The sequence below is a fragment of the Lathyrus oleraceus genome, chromosome 4, assembly GCF_024323335.1.
Source record: "Lathyrus oleraceus cultivar Zhongwan6 chromosome 4, CAAS_Psat_ZW6_1.0, whole genome shotgun sequence".
Classification (NCBI taxonomy): Eukaryota; Viridiplantae; Streptophyta; class Magnoliopsida; order Fabales; family Fabaceae; genus Lathyrus; species Lathyrus oleraceus.
Window position 1 is genome coordinate 350,691,006 of NC_066582.1, and position 22,162 is coordinate 350,713,167.

A 22,162-nucleotide genomic window follows, 5' to 3' on the forward strand; every position below is an offset into this window, starting at 1 on the left:
GGGATACCCATTTTTGCCTAAGTTGCCTTTTCAGGTTTTCGACTTACCGGGTGTACAATCTTTTCACTTTTAATCCCTAATTTTTTCCCGAACCTTTTTCATTTTCTTGGTTCGCCAGGATGCCCATTTTTGCCTGGACTACTCTTTTTATTGTCCAGCGGGTCTATTTTATGCGAAGTATTTTTTAACTGCGTATGAGTTCACCGGGGAAGTGAAGTTTTCACCATCCATCGTTGCAAGCATTAAGGCCCCACCATCAAAAACCTTGGTGACAATATACGGTCCATCATAGTTAGGAGTCCACTTGCCCCTGTGATCTGTCTGAGGAGGAAGGATCCTTTTCAACAGCAAATCTCCGACCTGGAAGCATCGAGGATGCACTTTCTGATCAAAGGCTCTCTTCATCCGACTTTGATACAACTGCCCATGACAAATGGCTGTCATTCGCTTCTCTTTGATAAGAATCAACTCATTGAACGTTGTCCGAATCCATTCAGCTTCGTCTAACTTGACATCCAACAGGACTCTTAGAGAACGACCATCTTCTGCACAATCTTCTTTATGTTCTTATTTGCGGTTTCAACAACACCGTTCATCTTAGGGCGGTAAGGGGAAGAATTATGATGTTGAATGTTGAAGTTCTGGCATAACTCCTTCATCATTTTGTTGTTGAGATTAGAAACATTATCAGTAATGATTCTTTCGGGAATCTCATAGCGACAAATGATTTCTTTCTTGATGAATCGGGCAACCACATGTCTGGTGACCTTTGCAAATGACGCTGCTTCGACCCACTTGGTGAAATAGTCGATGGCGACAAGGATGAAGCGATGCCCATTGGAAGCGGTCGGCTCAATCTTTCCAATCATGTCGATGCCCCACATAGCGAAAGGCCATGGTGAAGACATCACATTCAAAGGATTCGGCGGCACATGCACCTTATCAGCATAAATCTGGCATTTATGGCACTTCCAAGCATATTTGTAACAATCAGATTCCATGGTCATCCAGTAATAACCTACTCTCAACAATTTCTTAGCCATTGCATGTCCGTCGGCATGAGTACCGAAGGAGCCTTCATGAACTTCCTGCATTAACATGTCCGCTTCGTGTCTATCCACGCATCTGAGCAAATCCATGTCGAAGTTCCTCTTATACAGCACATCGTCTTTGTTCAAGAAGAAACTGCCTGCCAATCTTCTCAAAGTCTTTCTATCATTGTTGGATGCCCCTGCAGGGTACTCTTGAGTCTTCAGAAAGCGCTTGATGTTGTGATACCAGGACTTGTCGTCAACTACCAGTTCAGCAGCAAACACATACGCGGCCCTGTCGAGGCGCATCACATCGATCCTGGGAGCGTGGTTCCACCGAATCACGTTGATCATGGAGGATAGAGTAGCAAGAGCATCTGCCATCTGGTTCTCATCACGAGGTATATGGTACAGCTTTACTGTTGTGAAGAAAGTCAATAGTCTTCTCGTGTAATCTCTGTAGGGGACCAGAGTAGGCTGGAGAGTGTTCCAATCACCATTCACTTGATTGATTACCAAAGTTGAATCTCTGAAGATGTCCAAAGTCTTGATTCTCAAATCAATGGCTTGCTCAATACCCAAGATACAGGCTTCATACTCAGCTTCATTATTGGTGCACTCGAAATTCAGCCGAGCGGTGAAAGGCATGTGGGCACCTTTCGGAGTTGTAATGACAGCACCAATTCCACTTCCTCTGGCGTTGACGGCCCCATCAAACATTAAAGTCCACTTTTCGTCTGGATCAGGTCCCTCTTCAACAACTGGCTCTTCACAGTCTTTCATCTTGAGGTACATGATGTCTTCATCTGGAAAATCAAACTTCAATGGCTCATAATCATCAATCGGCTGTTGAGCAAGATAGTCTGACAGAATACTCCCCTTGATGGCTTTTTGGGAAGTATACTGGATGTCGTACTCTATCAGTACCATTTGCCAACGAGCAACTCTTCCGGTGAGAGCTGGCTTCTCAAATATATACTTGACTGGATCCATTTTGGAGATCAGTAAGGTTGTGTGAGACATCATGTATTGTCTCAATCGCTTAGCAGCTCATGCAAGTGCACAACATATTTTTTCAAGCATTGAGTATCTCGACTCGCATTCTGTGAATTTCTTACTCAGGTAGTAGATGGCATGCTCTTTCCTACCTGTCTCGTTGTGTTGAACGAGAACACAACCCATGGAATTGTCTAGTACTGTCAAATACATAATCAACGGTCTCCCTGGGACCAGAGGCACAAGGATAGGAGGATTCTGTAAATACTCTTTTATCTTCTCGAACGCCCTTTGACAATCATCATTCCACCTGATAGCCCGATCTTTTCTCAACAATTTGAATATTGGCTCACACGTGGCTGTTAGGTGAGAGATGAACCTTGCAATATAGTTCAACCACCCTAAGAAACCACAGACTTGTTTCTCTGTTCTTGGCTCAGGCATTTCCTGTATCGCTTTCACTTTGGTCGGATCCACCTCAATCCCTTTTCCGCTAACAACAAAACCCAGTAGTTTTCCAGATCTCACCCCAAAAGTACACTTGTTCGGATTAAGCCTCAGCTTGAATTTCCTCAAATGCTCAAACAGTTTCTGCAAATTCACCAAATGTTCTTCTTCTGTCTGAGATTTGGCAATCATATCATCAACATAAACCTCGATTTCATGATGAATCATATCATGGAACAGAGTCACCATCGCTCGCTGATATGTTGCTCCGGCATTTTTCAGACCAAACGACATCACCTTGTAGTAGAAGGTGCCCCATGGGGTTATGAATGTTATCTTCTCCATGTCTTCTGGTGCCATCTTAATTTGATTATAGCCAGAAAAGCCATCCATGAAGGAGAATACCGAGAACTGAGCTGTGTTATCTACCAAAACGTCAATGTGAGGTAAGGGGAAATCATCTTTAGGACTAGCCCTGTTCAGATCCCGGTAGTCAACACACATCCGTACCTTTCCATCCTTCTTAGGTACCGGAACGATATTTGCAACCCATGGCGGATAATTTGTGACTCCTAGAAACCCTGCATCCAACTTTTTTTGCACTTCTTCCTTTATCTTGACAGCCATCTCTGGTCTTGTTCTTCTGAGCTTCTGCTTGACCGGAGGACAACCTTCTTTGAGCGGCAAGCGATGTACCACGATGTCTGTGTCAAGCCCTAGCATGTCCTGATAAGACCAAGCGAAGATGTCAACATACTCTTGCAGCAATTCAATCAACCCCTTCTTCATATTGTCTTCCAATGCAGCCCCTATCTTGATTTCTCTCTTGGCGTCCTCGGTGCCGAGATTAATCACTTCAACAGGCTCTTGATGCGGTTGAATGACCCTTTCCTCTTGTTTTAATAACCTGGTAAGTTCTTCAGGGAGTTCATAGTCTTCATCACCCTCTTCTTCAGCTTGAAAGATTGGATTTTCAAAGTCGAAGCGAGCCATAGCAGAACCGTTATCAATAGGATCCGATGATGTGCATCTGCATGAGTGATGGTATGTGCTTATGAGTGTGAAAAAAAAGTGGAAACTAAACAAAACATTGCCATTTTTTTTTGAAAAACTGCAAAAATAGAAAGACATGGAACGAAATATTTGAATGCAAAAAGACGTCCTTTATTTATGATAAAAAATGCAAGTGTCACATAGATGAGCCCTACAATGAGTCATTACGCCCTGGCGGAACGTAAGACTTGGATATGCATGAATAAACAAAGAAAATTACTCCTTCAGACAAGTGGCTTGGACAATCTCCTCAGAAGACCAATTGTTGAGAACTTCACCCGGGATCCTCGGACGCACCCAGTTATCGATGTCGCAATCACTATCCCCATCTTCATTGTTGACCGCAAAGACTAATTTGACTTCTCCTTCAACCATGTTAACGTTAGCTCCACCATGCTGGGGCATGGGATCGTTGACGACATTAGGAGCTGGTGCAAAGTTAACGGCCTTTGAATCAATGAGGTCCTGAACTACGTGCTTAAAAGCTTTGCAGTTCTTAATATTGTGGCCAGGTGCCCCAGAGTGGAAGCTACACCTAGCGTTGGCGTCATAACCCACTGGAAGCTTGCCAACGGGGGGAGCCAGAGTGCGTAACTGCACAAGTTGTAGTTGTTGAAGACTAGAAAGCAACTGAGCGTACGACATTGGAAGAGTGTCGAAACGCCGGTCCATCGTCCTTGGCCTCGGTTGATAGGCGGGTCTGTTACCCGGTTGTTATGGTTGGTACTGAGCTGGTTGACGTTGTGGTTGTTGTTGTTATAGTGGTGCTGCAGCTGGAATGGTCACAACCGCAACATACGGTTGCTGATGATAATTCTGAAAGTTATTCCTCCGGTTATCCCTGTTCTGATAAGAAGATATGGCACTTGCATCCCCTTCTCTCCTCTTCTGTCTCTGAATGAACGGCTTTTTCACCCCTGATGAGGATTCACCTCCACTCCGGGTCTTGTATGTCCTCAGGTAATTCTCCACCCTCTCTCCGGTAGAGACTACATCAGCAAAATTGGAGGCATTGCAACCCACCAGACGCTCCAAATAAGGTCCTGGCAGAGTGTTCATGAACATGTTAGCCATTTCCTTCTCCAACATAGGAGGTTGAACACGGGAAGCTGTTTCTCTCCAACGCTGAGCGTATTCTCTGAAGCACTCATTGCTTTTAAGAGATAGATTTTGAAGTTGAGTTCTGTCCGGAGCCGTGTCTGCATTATACTGATACTGCTTCACGAAAGCCTCAGCCAAATCCCTCCAGCAACGGATGTGGGCTCTGTCTAGCCTCATATACCATTCCAGGGGTGCCCCAGCTAGGCTGTCCTGGAAAAAGTACATAAGTGTCATACGGTGAACTGGACTTTTTGTGGTTTTAATCGCAATGTCGCGGTTAGCAAGAGTCGCCACCGACTTTTCTTTTATCCAATAAGGAAAGGTGGAAAAGAACAGGAAAGACCTTAATTTAGATTTTGGGTTCGGGAGGTACATTATACAAAGGGAAGGTGTTAGCACCTTTTGTATCCATGGTTATCCATGGGCTCTTAATTGCTCGATCACTTATATTATTTTTGTCTAAAAAAGTGTTTGTGAATTGTTTGGAAAATTGTTTTGAAAAGAGAATTTAACTTTGTAATGATTCTTGTATGAATATATACAAAGTGGTTATCCCGTTTTAGTTTTGAAAATTGTTTAGAAAAATATAACTCGGTAATGATTCTAGTATGAATGTATACCAAGTGGTGATTTTCTAAAGGCATTTTGAAAGGTGTGAGGTGCAAAAAAAAAATGTTTTAAGTTGTGAGCCAGCAATTAAGAGTTATACCGACCCAAGGTCTTTACGGGCATTTCCTATCCTTATGAGGGTAAAACTGTCCTTATTATTGAGAAATAAGTAGTTTTATCCTTTGGATGTAAAAGGGTCATCGTAGGGTCATCGATTGGTCATTGAAGGCAACAATTATGAGGATACCTTAGCATTCGAAGGGACTATCATCATTTAACCGTAGGCAACATCGGAGGGTCATCGAGGGACAAAGTTGTATATTCGAAGGCAACATCCGAGGGACTATAATTTATTTTATGATGATTTAACCGAAGGGTCTTTGCTAAGGGTATCCCCACGTTCGCGGGACATGACCGTAATATCGTAATCGTAAGGCAACAAAGAGAGGTCCAAGATCACTTATTCAAAGGCAAAGTTTTACAATTAATTATATAATTAGGATGAAACTCCACATTAAAATTATTAAAAATAATATATTAAAAAATTAATACATTAGAAATTAATACATTAAAAAAATTAATTTAGGGTGAAACTCCACAAGGGTATCCCACAAATAAAGTGGAATACCTAGCCAATAACCTTTTCCTGGGATATGTGAACCTTTACGAAACTCAAAAAAAGAAACATGTCAGAACACCAAATCAGGGTGCAATCGAAGATTACACCGGAGAAATATCACAACAATAAATAGGATAGGATGAATAATGCATGGCTATGATAAAAACATAAAAAAAACAGACTAGAAGAATCAGGTACTGTCTCGTTCGCCTCTGCCTCGCCTAGCGAAGGCCACGGATTTTGAATTTGAAAACCGCCCCATGTTAGGAACTTTGAATTTTATGGCATTTTATCACAGGAATAACATGGTCAAACATTCAGGGTATTCAGGCATATTTAAATTCCCATACGAAAGCAAATTATATATCAACATTTAATCATGATGCATTATATATGTAGATATGGCCAATTGAAAGTATAAACAATAGAGATACGCAAACCTGTTTGCCAATTCAAGGTTGAAGGGATTGACCACTTGTAGTATCGGAATAAGTTAGGCAGCGGGAATTGGACGGCGATGGCTTCGGTGCAGATGGGCTGCCTTCAGGGTTTCTTTACTCTGAATTCTCCGGGTAGGCAGGGTTCCTATGCCAAAGTTTCTATCCGTCCTTCTTTGTTCTCTCTCTTTCTTTTTCCTCAAGGTTTTGTTCCAAGGAAACCTCAGAGTGTTTTGCTTCTCTTCCTTCTTTCTCTAGTGAATCTCCCAGTGTAAACTCCAAGTCTCACTCCCCCTACTGAAACTTCAGTATTTATAGACTAATTTCGTGGGTAATGGGCTTGGAATGAGGGAGACCCAAGTCCAAAATAATTTGTTATATTTTATTTATTTATTTTAATTATTTAATTAATTAATTAATTAATTAAAAAAAAAAATTTCTCTTTTTTTTTTTCGTTTTTTTTTTTTTTTTTTTTTTTTTTTTTTTTTTTTTTTAGGAAAAATGATGGGTAATTTTTGGGGTATGACAATAAGCAACTTTTCGTCATCGGAGTATGCAACCATTTTACGGAAATAGGCTTGCACATGGGTCTTCGGGCAAGATTTGCCATTGTATTTGTCAAATATCGGGACCTTGAATTTCGGTGGCACTCTCACACCTAGGACCAGCCCCAAGTCAGCAACATCTACTTCCAGAGGATTTTGTCCTTCCACTGCCTTCAACCTCTCTTCCAATCTTCTAAACATGGGGTCCACACCATGACCCATACCAAAGTCTTCCTGCAGTAGGGGGAACTGATCGTCCTGATCATCATGAACGGGCTGTTAACCGGAGGTGACATGTAGGATCGGGATAGGCCCCGGTCCATTGGGTCCATTAGCCTCTCCAGCTGGAGGATCAGTCACCGTCTCTGGTTGAGCAGGGGGATTCCTCTATATCATCTGCATGAGCTCTTGCTGTCCCTGAGCCACCCTTTGAACCACATCCATGAATTGATTCATGCGGATTTTCGTCTCGGCGAACTCTGTCTGTAGGCTCTCGATTACTCTCTGTTGGTTTCTGCGGGTACCGTACCGGTGAATGCATGGGTCAGCTATCCTGTCGATGGAACACCAAACAAACTGAGAACACTGTGCGGTACCTGTTATGTAAGACATGCTAATGAATATGTAAATGCAATGACATGTTTATCAATTCCAAAGGTATTCTACCCCCTTGATCCCAGTCTCTCAATAGATAAACGATAAAAAAAAAGACTAAGTCGTTGATGAGAACCAAGAAAATTCCGACTAGAATCAAGTAGAAGATATAAACCCCACAGAAATGGATAAACATGTGTGAATGATTATGAATGCAAAATGATGTGATGCAAAATGATGTGAATGCAGTGCGGTAGCATGGGAATCAGGATCGCTGTATTTGCTTGAACATCTGTCAGGTTGCACTGTCTGGAGAGAAATTAAGAGCACACCAAACAAAGGTCATAGGATGGATCATGTTATCCTTAATATCAACCACCCATTTTGGTGGATTATGGTTTACACCTTATCAACACCCAAGTTTCATTGATATTAAGGATACCTGATCGGATCAACCATGAATCAAGAGTTTGTTGCAAGTCACGAGCATGGAGTTTAGGTTAAGAACCGCCCAAAAGGAGTGTACTAAGGTTTACACCTGCCAAACATTTTCTACAAAAGGTTCCCATAGTCATAATCCCATCTTTCGGATATTATCGGAGGAACGACTACTCGTATTCCAAAAATATTCTCAAGAGAGACTCTTATGAGTGTAGTATCACATAACAATCGTATCAAATCTTACACTTGAACGACTTTCGCACTACGTCCTACGAATAGGCCAAGATGGGTTTGGTAAACTAAGGTCCTCGGCTTCTAAGGTCTATATTGGAAAAAGTAATGTCTAACCACAACTTACTTGTGTGACATTATTGATCTCAACATGACATCCACCAAGTAAATGGGCTTGCAAGTCAACTTGCTAAGGAATAACTCCACGCAAGTCGACAAGACTATGCCATTCTCCTATCCTAAGTGCACTCGAGTTCGGGTATAGAACTCATCTCACAAAGATCACCAAGCAGCCATAGCCAACCAACAGATACAACAATGATATGTACACAATGCAATAAGGTAAAGCAGGTAAATAAATAACTGTACAAAAGCATGAACACCCAATAAAAAAACAAACTACAAAAGCTATAAGGGACTCACTTAGGGAAACCGGGTCCCCAGGAGAGTCGCCAGCTGTCGCAACCTGAAAAATACAGTGTGCGAAAAAACAACCGGCGAAAGAAAATGACAGAAGAGTCACCACCGTGCGTTATTTATCCCAAAGGAGGGAAAGGAAACGCTCGAAGTAAACCTGAAAAGAGGAAAGGAAAAGACAAGGTCTCGCAACCAAATCTTGGGTTCGGGAGTCGGTTATACGAAGGGAAGGTATTAGCACCCCTACGCATCCGTAGTACTCTACGGGATTCACTTTTGTAGTTCTTGTCTAAAGGGTGTGAGTTTATCTTGTGCTGTTTACTAAAAAAAAGGGTTAAATGAAAATGACTCGCACGGATGTCGCATCCACTACATACGTATCTCATCTGAATATGAGAATTAGAGTCTTCATAGCTCGGCTGACCTATGGGTTGGGGGATGTGTGCTCGCTAAGACAACGCGTCTTATGCCTACGTATCTCATCTGGAATGAGAATCAGAGCAAGCCGTAGTTCGGCTAACTACGGGGTTATGGATTGGGTTTTGGACGAACGACGTTACTACGCAATCTACCGGATGCTCGACCTTTGGAGACTTACTCGCCTGTAGTAGAAGGAGTTAACGTGTTCTTAGGAGAAGAAAAATCAAGGAGTTGGTAGGATTAGGGATGCTCATGCAAAAGGAGTCCTGGACGAAGGAACCTGTAAAATGTAAACACAAAAACATCGCCTCCTATCGAGGTCTTCCAGCTAGGAAAGCAGTAAAATGCGGGAAAAATGTAAAAGGTACCACACGGATGAAGATCCGAAGTAACATCAATTAGAGGAATGGGAAACCCAGGGATCCTTCCAAGATAACATCATCAAAGAAAGTGGGTCAGTACAGGTAACCGGAATGAACCTCCAGGGGGTATCCCACAAATAAAGTGGAACACCAGGCAAGTTATCCCTGCAACAGTCATGTGAGCCCTCACAAAAACTCAACAAACAGGTTAGAGACAAAAAAATAGGGTAATCAAGGGTTGCCCCCAAATCGAAATGTAACCACATGAATCATGCCATTAAAATTCAGAAAAAGGACATGCATCAAAAGGGTATCAAATTCACCCATAATACCTCAAACATTCAGAGTATTCAAATTCAAAGCTCAAAGGTAATGGGAATAAGGGCAAACCTGATTGGAGAGCTTGATTGAAATTGAGTTGCACCCGTGAGGTTTACAAAACAATCTTTAGGGTTTATGTGAGGCAGAGGTGATTCTGTGCAGTTGAGTTCCCTTCAGGGTTTGGAGGCTGCTCTGAACTCTGTTAGATCTTCTCTCACTATCTTTTTCCAGCCAGGGTAATAGGAATAGAATGGCCTTTTGTTTCACTGAAACTCTGAATTTATAACCTGATTTTTGTGGACTTGTGGGCTCAAATGAGAGAGGTCCAAGTCTAAGATTTTTTCTTTTATTTATTTATTTATTTATTTCGTTTTCCGTTTTTTTTTCTTTTTTTTTTTTTTTTTTTTTTTTTTTTTTTCAAAACACGCGGGCTTCGCCTAGCGAGAATGATAGCTCATGAACAAACCTTTGCTCCTTCAAGATTAACGTTTTGACTGACGAATAGACCCCTGTTGGAAGTAACTCAAGTTTTTCCCTTGTGTTGACTGATCATCTAAATAGAGCCCACAAAGTGTCCTGGATGATGTTCAAGTTTCTTGGATCCGATTCCGATTGCCATGATGAAATGCAAATGCTAAATGACCTAAAAATGAATGCATGCATGAGGTGTAAAGTGTATGCTTCCAGGAAAAATGAAGGGTAAATTTTGGGGTATTACACTCACCCAGGCCAGGGTTAAGAGCATGAGGTCTCATCCTCATTATCTTTTGATCTGCTCATCCTAACTCTCAATGTTAGTGGTTAAGAGCTTCTGTGTACCCCTACAGTTTTGGCTTGTTTGTCGAGGTTGATATGACCCCTCTTGACTAAAGCCCAACCATTTGTCTGAGCCTCTTGTATGTATATAGTGTGTGATATTTGTTCACTGGTGTTGATGTTTTGAGCTGGCTTGCTTCCTGTGTGAGTTAGGTTCTGATTAGAGATCTCAACTTAGGGATTGTGGATTGCATGACAACTATTAGGCTCGAGTTAGTCTGCCTTTTAGTTTGTTGTTTCCCTGGTCTCTGGTTAGGAGAGAGTTTCTCCCCTGTTCAGGGGAACTACGTCGCCCTGATTCTCATACCAGATGAGATACGTAGGCAGGAGATCGAGCGAGATCTCTCCGGGAAACCTTTTTTTTGTGTGGCAACTATTAGGCTAGAGTTCCAGACTCCCTATTAGTTTGTTTGTGCACCTTTTTTTCTTTTTCAACCTGTTTTGTTTCTTTTGACGTCTCAGCGTCTCTTTGTGTTTGTGTGACAACTATTAGGCTCGAGTTCCAGACTCCCTATTAGCTTGTCAATCTGATAACCTTTTTCTTTGGTATTCGCTGGTTAGCGTGTGCTATTGTTTGGAGTCGGATATAAGTCCATGTATTGGAATTTTGTTTCCTTTTGTGTGCTCTTATTTGGAGTCGGAAGTAAGTCCATGTATTGGCATTCTGTTTCCTTTTTGTTATCAGGAGTCGGATATAAGTCCATGGATTGGCATTCCGTTTCCTGTTGAGTGTTTCTTCTGACGTCTCAGCGTCTCTTTTCAGTGTTTTGTTTCGGCGTGCGTTAGCCGAACTACGAGTGTTCTGATTCTTCTCTGGATAGAGAAGATACGTAGGCATAGGATGCGATATCCTAGCGAGCATGTTTCCCATTTCCCCGAACTACGTCGACTCCGATGTTTGTTTCTGACAAACTACGTAGGCCCAGGATGCGACATCCTGCCGAGTCCACTTCCTCCGCCTCCTTTCACATGTTTACTATTCCAGTGTGTGTGCATTCTTTTCGAGCAGTTTATTAACAACCTTATTCTATTCTTTTGAGCGTGGATCCCGTCGAGTACAACGGACGTGAGGGGTGCTAATACCTTCCCCTTGCGTAACCGACTCCCGTACCTTGCAATCTCTGGTCGTAAGACCTTTCCTTTCCCTTTCTTAGGTTAGTCCTGCGCTTCCTTTCCGTCATAGGATGAATAACGTCGGTGGCGGCTCTGTAAACTTGTTTTTTTTTCCGCCGATTGTTTTTCGCGTTGCGACACATGTTCATTTCATCTTAACACATAATTGCATGAACTTGTCTATAATGCTTTTGTTGCATTTTGAGGTGCTTTGGACATGATTGACTTTCACTTTGCTAAGTTGGATTTAAATGACTTTTGATTGATATTTTAGGAGTCATTTGGTTCTGTTTGTATGCTTGATTGTCTAATCCTTGACCCTTGCCTCATGCCTTTACCTTTTATGACTCATTGTTGAAGTTGAAGCACTTTGAACTTGTATGTTGACTTGTTTGACTTTGACGCATCTTTGGATGTTTAGTGCTTTTGCTTTGATCTTGTTGAGTTGAGTTCTTGAGACACTTATTGAATTGATATCACTTCTGACTTGGTGCTATTGTATCCTCCTTTCATCATTCATGCTTCGTTGTGACATGCTTGCTATTGCATCCGTGCACTGTTTACCTGACACTGTTGTTGTTATGATATTTTTGTTTGGTGCAACTCTTGATTGCACCCCATCTTGTTATTATAACTTGTTTGTTGAGTTTTTGTGAGGGATCACATGACTCTTGAAGAGATAGCTTGCTTGGTATTCCACTTTATTTGTGGGATACCATTTGGAGATTTATTCTGATTGGTTTGCTGACTTGCTTTCTTTGATGGTGCTAGCTTGAGAGATCTTTGGGTTTCTTGTTACTTTAGTTGTTGTTACTTTGGATCTTCATCCGTGTGGTAGATCTCTTGATCCCTTTTACATCTTTCCAGCATTTTACCACTTTCTTAGCTGGAAGACCTCGATAGGAGGCAATGTTTTTGTGTGTTTACTTTTGTGCCCAAAGACCTCCAAGAGGAGGCACCAGTGCTAAAGACCTCCATGAAGAGGCAATTTATGGATAAAAGGGATTAGTAGTCAATCCCCCGTTATTCAGTGTGTCGTTCTTTATGCTCGCACTACGTGTTGATGCTTCAGAACAAAAGCCCAAGATCTTTTGTCCGGTCAGTCAGTGGAGAGGGTTCCATCTTTCTGAACCCCCACGCTTTGTCATGAGCTCACCCTGTCCAGGGTTAAGATCTATGAGGTCTTATCCTCATTACCCTTTTGATCTACTCACCCTAACGTTCAATGTCAGTGGTTAAGAGCCCATTTGATTACCTTTCCATGGCTTGTTTGTCGAGGTTGATATGACCCCTCTTGACTAAAGCCCTACCCATGTATGTTTGAGCCCCCTTGTTGGTGTGTTTACTTTATGCTATATGTTTTTGTGTGGTGTGATCGTCTCCCCATAGGACAGATAGGCTTCGTATAGTCTCTCATTTGCATGTCAATTTAGGTAGCACGGTTCCTTCGTCTAGGGCTTCCTTTTTGCATGAGCATTCCTAAAACACAAACAAACTCTTTGATTTTCTTTTCTTAAGAACACGTTAACTCCTTCTACTACAGGTGTGTAAGTCTCCAAAGGTTGAGCATCCGGTAGATTGCGTAGTAACGCCGTTCATCTAAAAAACACAAAACAAACAAAAATAGGTTAGCCAAGCTACGGTGCTCTGATTCTCAATCCTTCTTGAGATACGTATGCAGCAGGGTAGGGCTTGTGCGAGCAATAACTCTTTCCTTTCCCTACTTTGATTTTCTCTCTTTCGCATCGCATATAGGACTTTTTATACACACACTTTAGACATAAATAGCAAGCGTGGATCCTGTGGAGTACCACAGACGTGAAGGGGTGCGATAACCTTCCCTTCACGTAACCGGCCCCCTTACTCGGTTTTCTTTGGTTCGAGACTTTGTTTTATCCGTTCCCTCTTGGTTATGCAGTACTACCTTTCCCCCTCTTGGGATAAAAGTACATAGCTGGCGACTCTACTCTTTTTCCGTGCCACTCTTTTCGCGTTTTAACTTGGATTCGGGAAATCCGGGGAGCGGCAACTGGGGACTTATTTTCCCTAGTGGGCCTTTCCTAGCGTTTGTTTGTTTATTGTCTATTGTGTGTTATTTATTTATTGCTTTGCATACTTATCTGCTTGCATTGCATCCTATGTGCGCTTTGCTGTTTCATGCATACTGTGCTGGATGTGTATCTGTTTTGCTGTTGGGTGGGAGTCACAAGAGGTAAAAAGCCCAATACACAGGCTATGAGTGAACTTTAGGACACCTAGGAATAGAGTGATTCATGGGAAGCGGGTGGTATGGCACCACTTAGCAGAACATGGTATCACGAGCAGTTCAGATTCTGATGGGGTATTATCGTTGCATACACCTGGTATGCATATGATGATATTCTTGAAAGGATTGTTTATCCTGCGTTTCTCTTGACCTTACCCTGGCCTAGATTACACCCGTGAGTGGCGCGGGAATGAATCATTTACAGGTACTGATGGTGACTTGTTCTGATGGTGACTTGTTCTGTTGCTGACCGTGTCGTGTTGGTGGCTTTTGTTTGGTTCTTGTTGGTGGTGGCTTTTGTTTGGTTCTTGTTGGTGGCCGTTGCATCATAGCATGTTTATTTTAAAAAAAAATAATGCATAAAAAAGAAAAAAAGTTAACCCGCATATGCATATCATTTTTCAGGTTTATTTAGGAGTCTGTTCACACAGAGAGATGGCTGCCATTCCAGAGTTGAAGAGGAAGACTTGCACCTACAGTTTTTACCGTGAGCCGTTGACATCTTTGGAAGAATTGGGTAATCTCGTGACCGATCGTAATCAGAAAGTTTTTGATGATCAGTATGGGGATATCTTGGCATTGTTGAAGATGGTGGTTGATCCGGTACCTCTGCAGACTCTCTTACAGTTCTATGATCCGGAGCTTTGTTGCTTTACTTTTCAGGACTACCAGCTAGCTCCCACTCTTGAAGAGTATTCCATCCTTATGAATGTCCGAATCAAAAATCGAGTACCTTTCCTGGATGTGCCAAAGGAGGTGGATTTCAAAGTTATCGCTAAGGCTCTTTACTTGAGCATCAAGGAAGTGAGCGATAATTGGAAACCAAACGGTGATGTTGTGGGCTTATCCTCGAAGTTCTTGGTAAGGATGGCTAAGGAAGAAGCAAAGAAAGGAAATTGGGTAGCTTTCAACGCTCAGTTGGCTGTCATGATTTATGGAGTTATTCTGTTCCCTAGTATGCCTAATTTCGTGGACCTGGCAGCAATCACTATTTTCATGGGAGGAAACCCGGTGCCTACCTTGTTAGCTAACACCTATTATGCGATACACAGCAGACATCGTAAGTGTGGAGCTATCAGGTGTTGTCTCCCGTTGCTACTCAAGTGGTTCTTGTCTTTTCTACCAACCAATGGACAGTTTGTGGATACTCAGAATACTCACAAATGGACTCAGAGGATCATGTCGTTCACATCTTATGATATCAAGTGGCAAGCTTATAGGATTAATGTGCGCAACGTCATTATGAGTTGTGGAGAGTTTCGCAATGTTCCACTCATAGGAACTAGGGGTTGCATCAACTACAACCCGGTTCTTTCTCTCTGTCAGTTGGGTTTTGTCATGAATGAAAGGCCGCTAGATGTCGAGATAGCTGAAAATGTGTACTTTGAGAAATAGAGTGATCCAGCAAGATTGGAGCAAGTGGGAAAAGCTTGGGAGAATATTGGTATAAAAGATGGATCTGTTTTAGGGAGGAAGTTTGCAATTGCTATGCCTGCTTACACTGAGTGGGTCAAGGAAAGAGTTGGGACTTTGTTGCTACCATATGACCGGATGAAACCATTACAGGAGCAACCGCCTTTGATCCTTTCTGAGAGTGTGCCTGCTGAGTATTACAAACAAGCCTTAATGGAGAATCGCCAGTTGAAAGAAAATGAACAAGAGATCCAAATGGAGTTTTACAAAGCAAGAGCTGATAGGCTGAATTTGGCTCATAAACTCAAAGGAGTGCAAGGCGAAAGTTCTAGTAGATCAAGAAACAAAAAGAGGTCCTATGATGAGATAGAAACAATGTTGGATGAAGAACACCATGAACGCTTGAGATTACAAAAAGCGGAAGCCAATTACAAAAAGAAGATACGAGACTTGGAAAGACAACTTAAGGACAAAGATACTCAGTTGAAGAAAGAGGTAGATCTGAGGCATGCAGTAGAGAGACAGCTCAGAGGAAGTGACATCCGTGCATCTCATTTCCGAGAGGAAGTTGTTGAACTCAGGGTGCAACTGAAAGAGAAGCTCACCCTTCTACCTGAGTGTTCAGAGTGTGATCGATTGATGGATCAGTGCCGGTATTTGAAGACTCTCATTCCTGAAGGACGACTTCCCTAGTTTGTCTTGTTGTTTATTTTGAGAATCACCTCCAGGATTGTTGGATGGGATTCCTTGTTCTACACCGATGAACTAAATCTTTGCTTGAACTATGTTTGTATGAACCTTATTTCTTATGTCTATGGATGAGATTATTAATGTTTCACTTTTGCTTGCCGTCCAGTGTATGTTGCTTCTTTGTTGTTCATGTTCCGCTTGCGGGTGCAGGTTGCCATTTTCCAAAGGTGGACGAGACTCTTGAATACCTGAGAAATGATAAAACATAGCATACACATCATACACATATCATTCTTGCATCATTACAGGTGTTCTTGAAGAGGATTTCTCATTCTTGTTCCCGTTTCAGGCAGGATTGCTAAGTATCATCTGCACCGTTACGTAACAAGGCAGAATCAACAAAGGATCATGGATCAAGTTCAAGCAGATCTAGCAGAGATGAGGATCAACATGGCCCAGTTCATGAGTATGATGCAAGGGGTAGTGCAAGGGCAAGAGGAACTCCGAGCCTTAGCCCAGAGACAAGAAACTGTGATTCCCCCTGTCGGTCAGAATCCGCCAGAAGGAACCCCTGTCAATGACACCGCTGCTGCTACCAGCCCTGTCAACAACTATGCTACTGGTGACGAATTATGTGGTATTAAAATCAATGGACAACCCATCATTACAGAGGCTGCTAATGCTCGAGCGGCACGTGCTCCAGTTCACCATCCTTCTCATTTGGTTGACAAGCAAGAAGATATGTTCACTATTCTCAGTGATGATGATGAATTTGGAAAGGTGGAAGAGAGAGATAGAAAGGTTGACGCCCTTGCTGAAAAGATTCGCGCCATGGAGTGCCAGAATTCTTTGGGCTTTGATGTTACTAACATGGGTTTAGTTTATGGGTTGAGGATCCCGTACAAGTTCAGAGCGCCATCTTTAGACAAGTACAATGACACTTCTTGACCCCGAACTCATGTGCAAGCTTACTACCGGAAGATATCCACTTATACTGATGATGAAAAAATGTGGATGTACTTTTTCCAAGACAGCTTGTCTAGAGCCTCTTTGGATTGGTACATGGACTTGAAAAAAGAATCTGTCAGAAGCTGGAGAGAGTTAGGTGAAGCTTTTCTGAGGCAGTACAAGCATAACATGTACATGGCTCCGAGCAGAACCCAGTTGCAGAGTTTGTTTCAAAAGACCGGTGAGAGTTTCAAGGAATACGCCCAGAGGTGGCGTGAACTAGCTGCGAGAGTATAACCTCCGGTGCTGGAGAGAGAATTGACTGATATGTTCATTGGAACTCTGCAAGGTGTATTCATGGATCATATGGGAAGTTGCCCATTTGGTAGTTTTTCGGATGTTGTGATTTGCGGAGAAAGAACTGAAAGTCTTATCAAAGCGGGAAAAATCCAAGACCCTGGTTCTTCAAGTTCTTCAAGTGCTAAGAAACCATTTTCAGGGGCACCCAGAAGGAGAGAGGGTGAGACAAATGCTATACATAATCAGAGAAATGGAAACAGAGGACAACAATACCGTCAAGTTGCTGCTGTGACTATTCCAGCAGCCCAACCTCAACAACAACAAAGAGGACAACCACAACAACAACAACAACGCCAATTCCAACCAAGAAAAAGAATGCCAGATCGTCATTTTGATTCGTTGCCAATGACTTATGCTGAATTACTCCCTGAACTGCTCAGGTTAAAGTTTGTTGAACTTCGCACTATGGCTCCATTAACAAGGATTCCCGCTGGTTATGATGCTAATGTCCGTTGTGATTTTCATTCTGGTGCGCCAGGGCACCACATTGAGAGTTGTCGGGCTTTTCACCATAAAGTTCAAGATTTGATTGATGCCAAGATGATTAACTTTGCTCCTACTCCGAATGTGGTGAATAATCCTATGCCTCAGCATGGAGGGCCCAGAGTAAATGGTGTGGAAGATGGGGAAAATTTGAACTTGGTAGTCAATATTAATGATGTTCAGACTTCGTTGTTTGCAGTGAAGGAACGTCTGCTTAGAGGGGGAGTATTCCCGAGATGTGACAGGAATTGTTCAGATTGTGGTAATCATGAAAACGGTTGTGTGAAATTGAAAGAAGGTATCCAGGAATTGATGAATGAAGGTTGTTTACAGTTTGATCGAGTAGTGAAAGACCGTGAAGAGGTATTGACTGTTACCATTTACTTTACACCGTCAGAAGGTCCTGTACATGCTCCAAGAACTATTAGTGCGCCTGTAACTATTGGTACTCCTGCGACCGTAGCTGCGCCCGTGACCATATCTGCTCCGATGACTGTTGGTATTCCCGTGATTATTAATGCTCCAGTAACTATCAGTACTCCTACCACCATTGCTGCTTCTAGTGGAAGACATTTTGAGAATAGTAGAGCAATTCCGTGGCAATATGACAATGCTTTTTGCAGAAATAGAAGACCAGAGAATCAGACCAGATCAGTAAATCATACTCCAATGACGATTGGTTCGTCAAATAAAACTCCAATAACAGTTGGTTCGGTTGTGGGTAATGTGGGAGGACCCGGAGGATTTACGAGAAGTGGTCGTTTGTTTGCACCATAGGTTCCGAAGGATAACAATGCTGAGGCTCTTGCTAGAACAAAAGGAAAACAAGTTGTAGTTGAAGAAGAACCAGTGCGAAAGGAAGTGCCCGAGAGTTCTTTTGAGGAGGACATGGAGGAATTTATGAGAATTATCAGGAAAAGTGATTACAAGATCGTGGATCAGTTGAACCAGACACCGTCAAAAATCTCTATTCTCTCTCTGTTGATGTGTTCCGAGGCACATCGTAACGCCCTGTTGAAAATGTTGAATATGGCTTATGTGCCTCAAGAGATTTCTATTAACCAGCTTGAAGGTGTTATTGCAAATGTTAACACGAGACATGGTTTGGGATTCACGGATCTAGACTTGACACCTGAGGGTCGCAATCACAATAGAGCTTTGCATATCACGATGGAATGCAAAGGCGCGGTTTTGTCGCATGTTTTAGTTGATACCGGTTCTTCTTTGAATGTGCTGCCCAAAAAGGCTCTGAGTAAGCTTGATGTCGAAGGGGTTGTTCTCACACCAAGTGATCTTCTTGTCCATGCTTTTGATGGATCCAAGTGATCAGTTTTTGGTGAAGTCACGTTGCCTGTGAAGATCGGCCCAAAAGTGTTTAATATTGTCTTCTATGTGATGGATATTCAACCAGCATATAGTTGTCTGTTGGGGCGTCCCTGGATACATGGAGCCGGAGCAGTTTCTTTGACTCTCCACCAAAAGCTAAAATATGTGTGGGATGGTCAAGTTGTGACCGTGTGTGGCGAAGAGGACATCTTTGTGAGCCATTTATCCTCCTTCAAATATGTGGAGATGGATGGCGAAATTCATGAAACTCTATGTCAAGCTTTTGAGACTGTCAGTATTGAGAAGGTGGCATTTGTTGAACAGAAGAAACCAGGTACCTCAATCGCGTCCTATAAACAAGCTCTGGAGGTCATTCATTCAGGTAACGCAGAAGGTTGGGGCAAGGTGATTGATGTGCCCGTAAAAGAAGACATGTTTGGCATTAGTTATCAGCCTTTTCAATCATCAGAGCAGGGTGTCCAGAATCAGAAAGGGCCGTGTACTTTCACTAGTGCTGGATTGATGAATCACGGGGATGTGTTTGCAACAGACAATGAAGATGGTGACAGTGATTATGATATGGATGATTGGGTGCGCCCGTGTGCTCCAGGAGAGAAGATCAACAATTGGACTTCTGAAGAAATAGTCCAAGTTACTCTTCAGACGGAGTAATTTTCTTCTGTTTTTCGTTTTGAATGAAAGCCCTACGCTCTGCCCAAGGCGTAGTGCTTCATTGTAGGGCCACATCATGTTTTAAATTTTCAATGATTATCATCAATAAAGGATGTTTTGCAATCAAATTTGTGTTCACTGTCTTTCTGTTTTTATTACTTTCATTTTCAAAACAATAAAAATGGCAATGTTTTTTTGTGACTTCCTTGAACTCTTTTCTAAAATAAAGCATGAAACATCGTTCGTGCAGAATTGATCTTGCGGATTCCATTAAAAACAGTTCTGTTATGGCTCAGTATGACTTCGATAATCCCATTTACCAAGCCGAAGAGGAGAGTGAAGAAGATTGTGAACTCCCCAAAGAATTGGCCAAACTATTGAAACAGGAGGAAAGGGTCATTCAACCTCATCAGGAAGAGTTGGAAGTCATTAACCTTGGTACTGAGGACGCAAAGAAAGAGATCAAGATAGGGGCTGCTTTAGAGGAAAAGGTCAAGAGAGGGCTGATTGAAATGCTGCAAGAATATGTGGACGTATTCGCATGGTCGTATCAAGATATGCCTGGTTTGGATACAGATATTGTGGTGCACAGGCTACCTCTCAAAGAAGATTGTCCTTCGGTAAAGCAGAAGCTTCGTAGAACTAGTCCTGATATGGCTGTCAAGATCAAAGAGGAGGTTCAGAAACAGTTGGATGCAGGTTTTCTAGCAGTTACCAATTATCCCCCTTGGGTGGCCAACATCGTACCCGTGCCAAAGAAGGATGGTAATGTCAGGATGTGTGTCGATTACCGAGATTTAAATAGAGCCAGTCTGAAATATGACTTCCCATTACCTCACATTGATGTATTGGTCGATAACACTGCTCAGTCCTCGGTTTTCTCTTTCATGGATGGATTTTCTGGCTATAATCAGATCAAGATGGCGCCAGAAGACATGGAGAAGACGACATTCATTACACCTTGGGGCACGTTCTGTTATAAAGTAATGCCATTTGGGTTGAAGAACGCCGGTGCTACTTACCAAAGAGCTATGACGACTCTCTTTCATGACATGATGCACAAAGAAATTGAAGTGTACGTGGATGATATGATTGCGAAGTCTCAGACAGAAGAGGAGCACTTGGTAAACTTGCAAAAGTTGTTTGAAAGATTGAGAAAGTTCAAACTGAGGCTGAATCCAAACAAGTGTACATTTGGAGTGAGATCTGGAAAGCTGTTAGGTTTCATTGTCAGTGAGAAGGGGATTGAGGTTGATCCATCGAAAGTAAAAGCTATTCAAGAAATGCCTGAACCAAGAACGAAAATGCAGGTTCGTGGGTTTTTAGGGAGGCTGAACTACATTGCACGGTTCATATCTCACCTAACAGCTACGTGCGAACCGATATTTAAATTGCTAAGAAAAGATCAAGCAATCAGGTGGAACAATGATTGTCAAAAAGCTTTTGATAAGATAAAAGAATATTTGCAGAAACCTCTAATTCTTATACCTCCAATTCCTGGGAGGCCTCTGATAATGTACCTTTCAGTAACAGAGAATTCGATGGGGTGTGTATTGGGACAACATGACGAGTCTGGTCGAAAAGAGCATGCAATATACTACCTTAGCAAAAAGTTTACCGACTGTGAAACAAGATATTCGCTGCTCGAGAAAACTTGCTGCGCTTTGGCATGGGCTGCTCGCCGACTAAGATAGTATATATTGAACCATACTACCTTGTTGATTTCTAAGATGGACCCAGTAAAGTATATCTTTGAAAAGCCGGCTCTTACCGGGCGAGTGGCTCGTTGGCAGATGATTTTGACAGAGTATGATATCGAGTACACGTCGCAAAAGGCCATCAAGGGTAGTATTCTGTCTGATTACCTTGTCGAGCAACCAATTGATGACTATCAGCCGATGATGTTTGAATTCCCCGATGAAGATATCATGTACTTAAAGATGAAAGATTGTGAAGAGCCTCTTGTCGAGGAAGGACCAGATCCCGATGACAAGTGGACATTGATGTTTGATGGGGCGGTAAATGTGAATGGAAATGGTGTTGGGGAAGTACTCATTAATCCTAAAGGTGCACACATACCTTTTTCCGCCAGATTGACTTTTGAAGTAACCAACAACGAAGCTGAGTACGAGGCCTGTATCATGGGGATTGAGGAAGCCATCGATCTAAGGATCAAAACTATGGACATTTATGGAGATTCTGCTCTAGTGATTAACCAAGTCAATGGAGACTGGAATACTCATCAGCCGCATTTGATTCCTTATAGAGATTACACCAGAAGGATCCTGACTTTATTCAAGACAGTAAAGTTGTATCATGTACCCCGAGATGAAAATCAAATGGCTGATGCCTTAGCCACATTGTCTTCCATGATTAAAGTTCATTGGCAGAATCATGTGCCACACGTTGCTGTGAATCGACTCGAGAGGCCTGCGTATGTGTTTGTAGCCG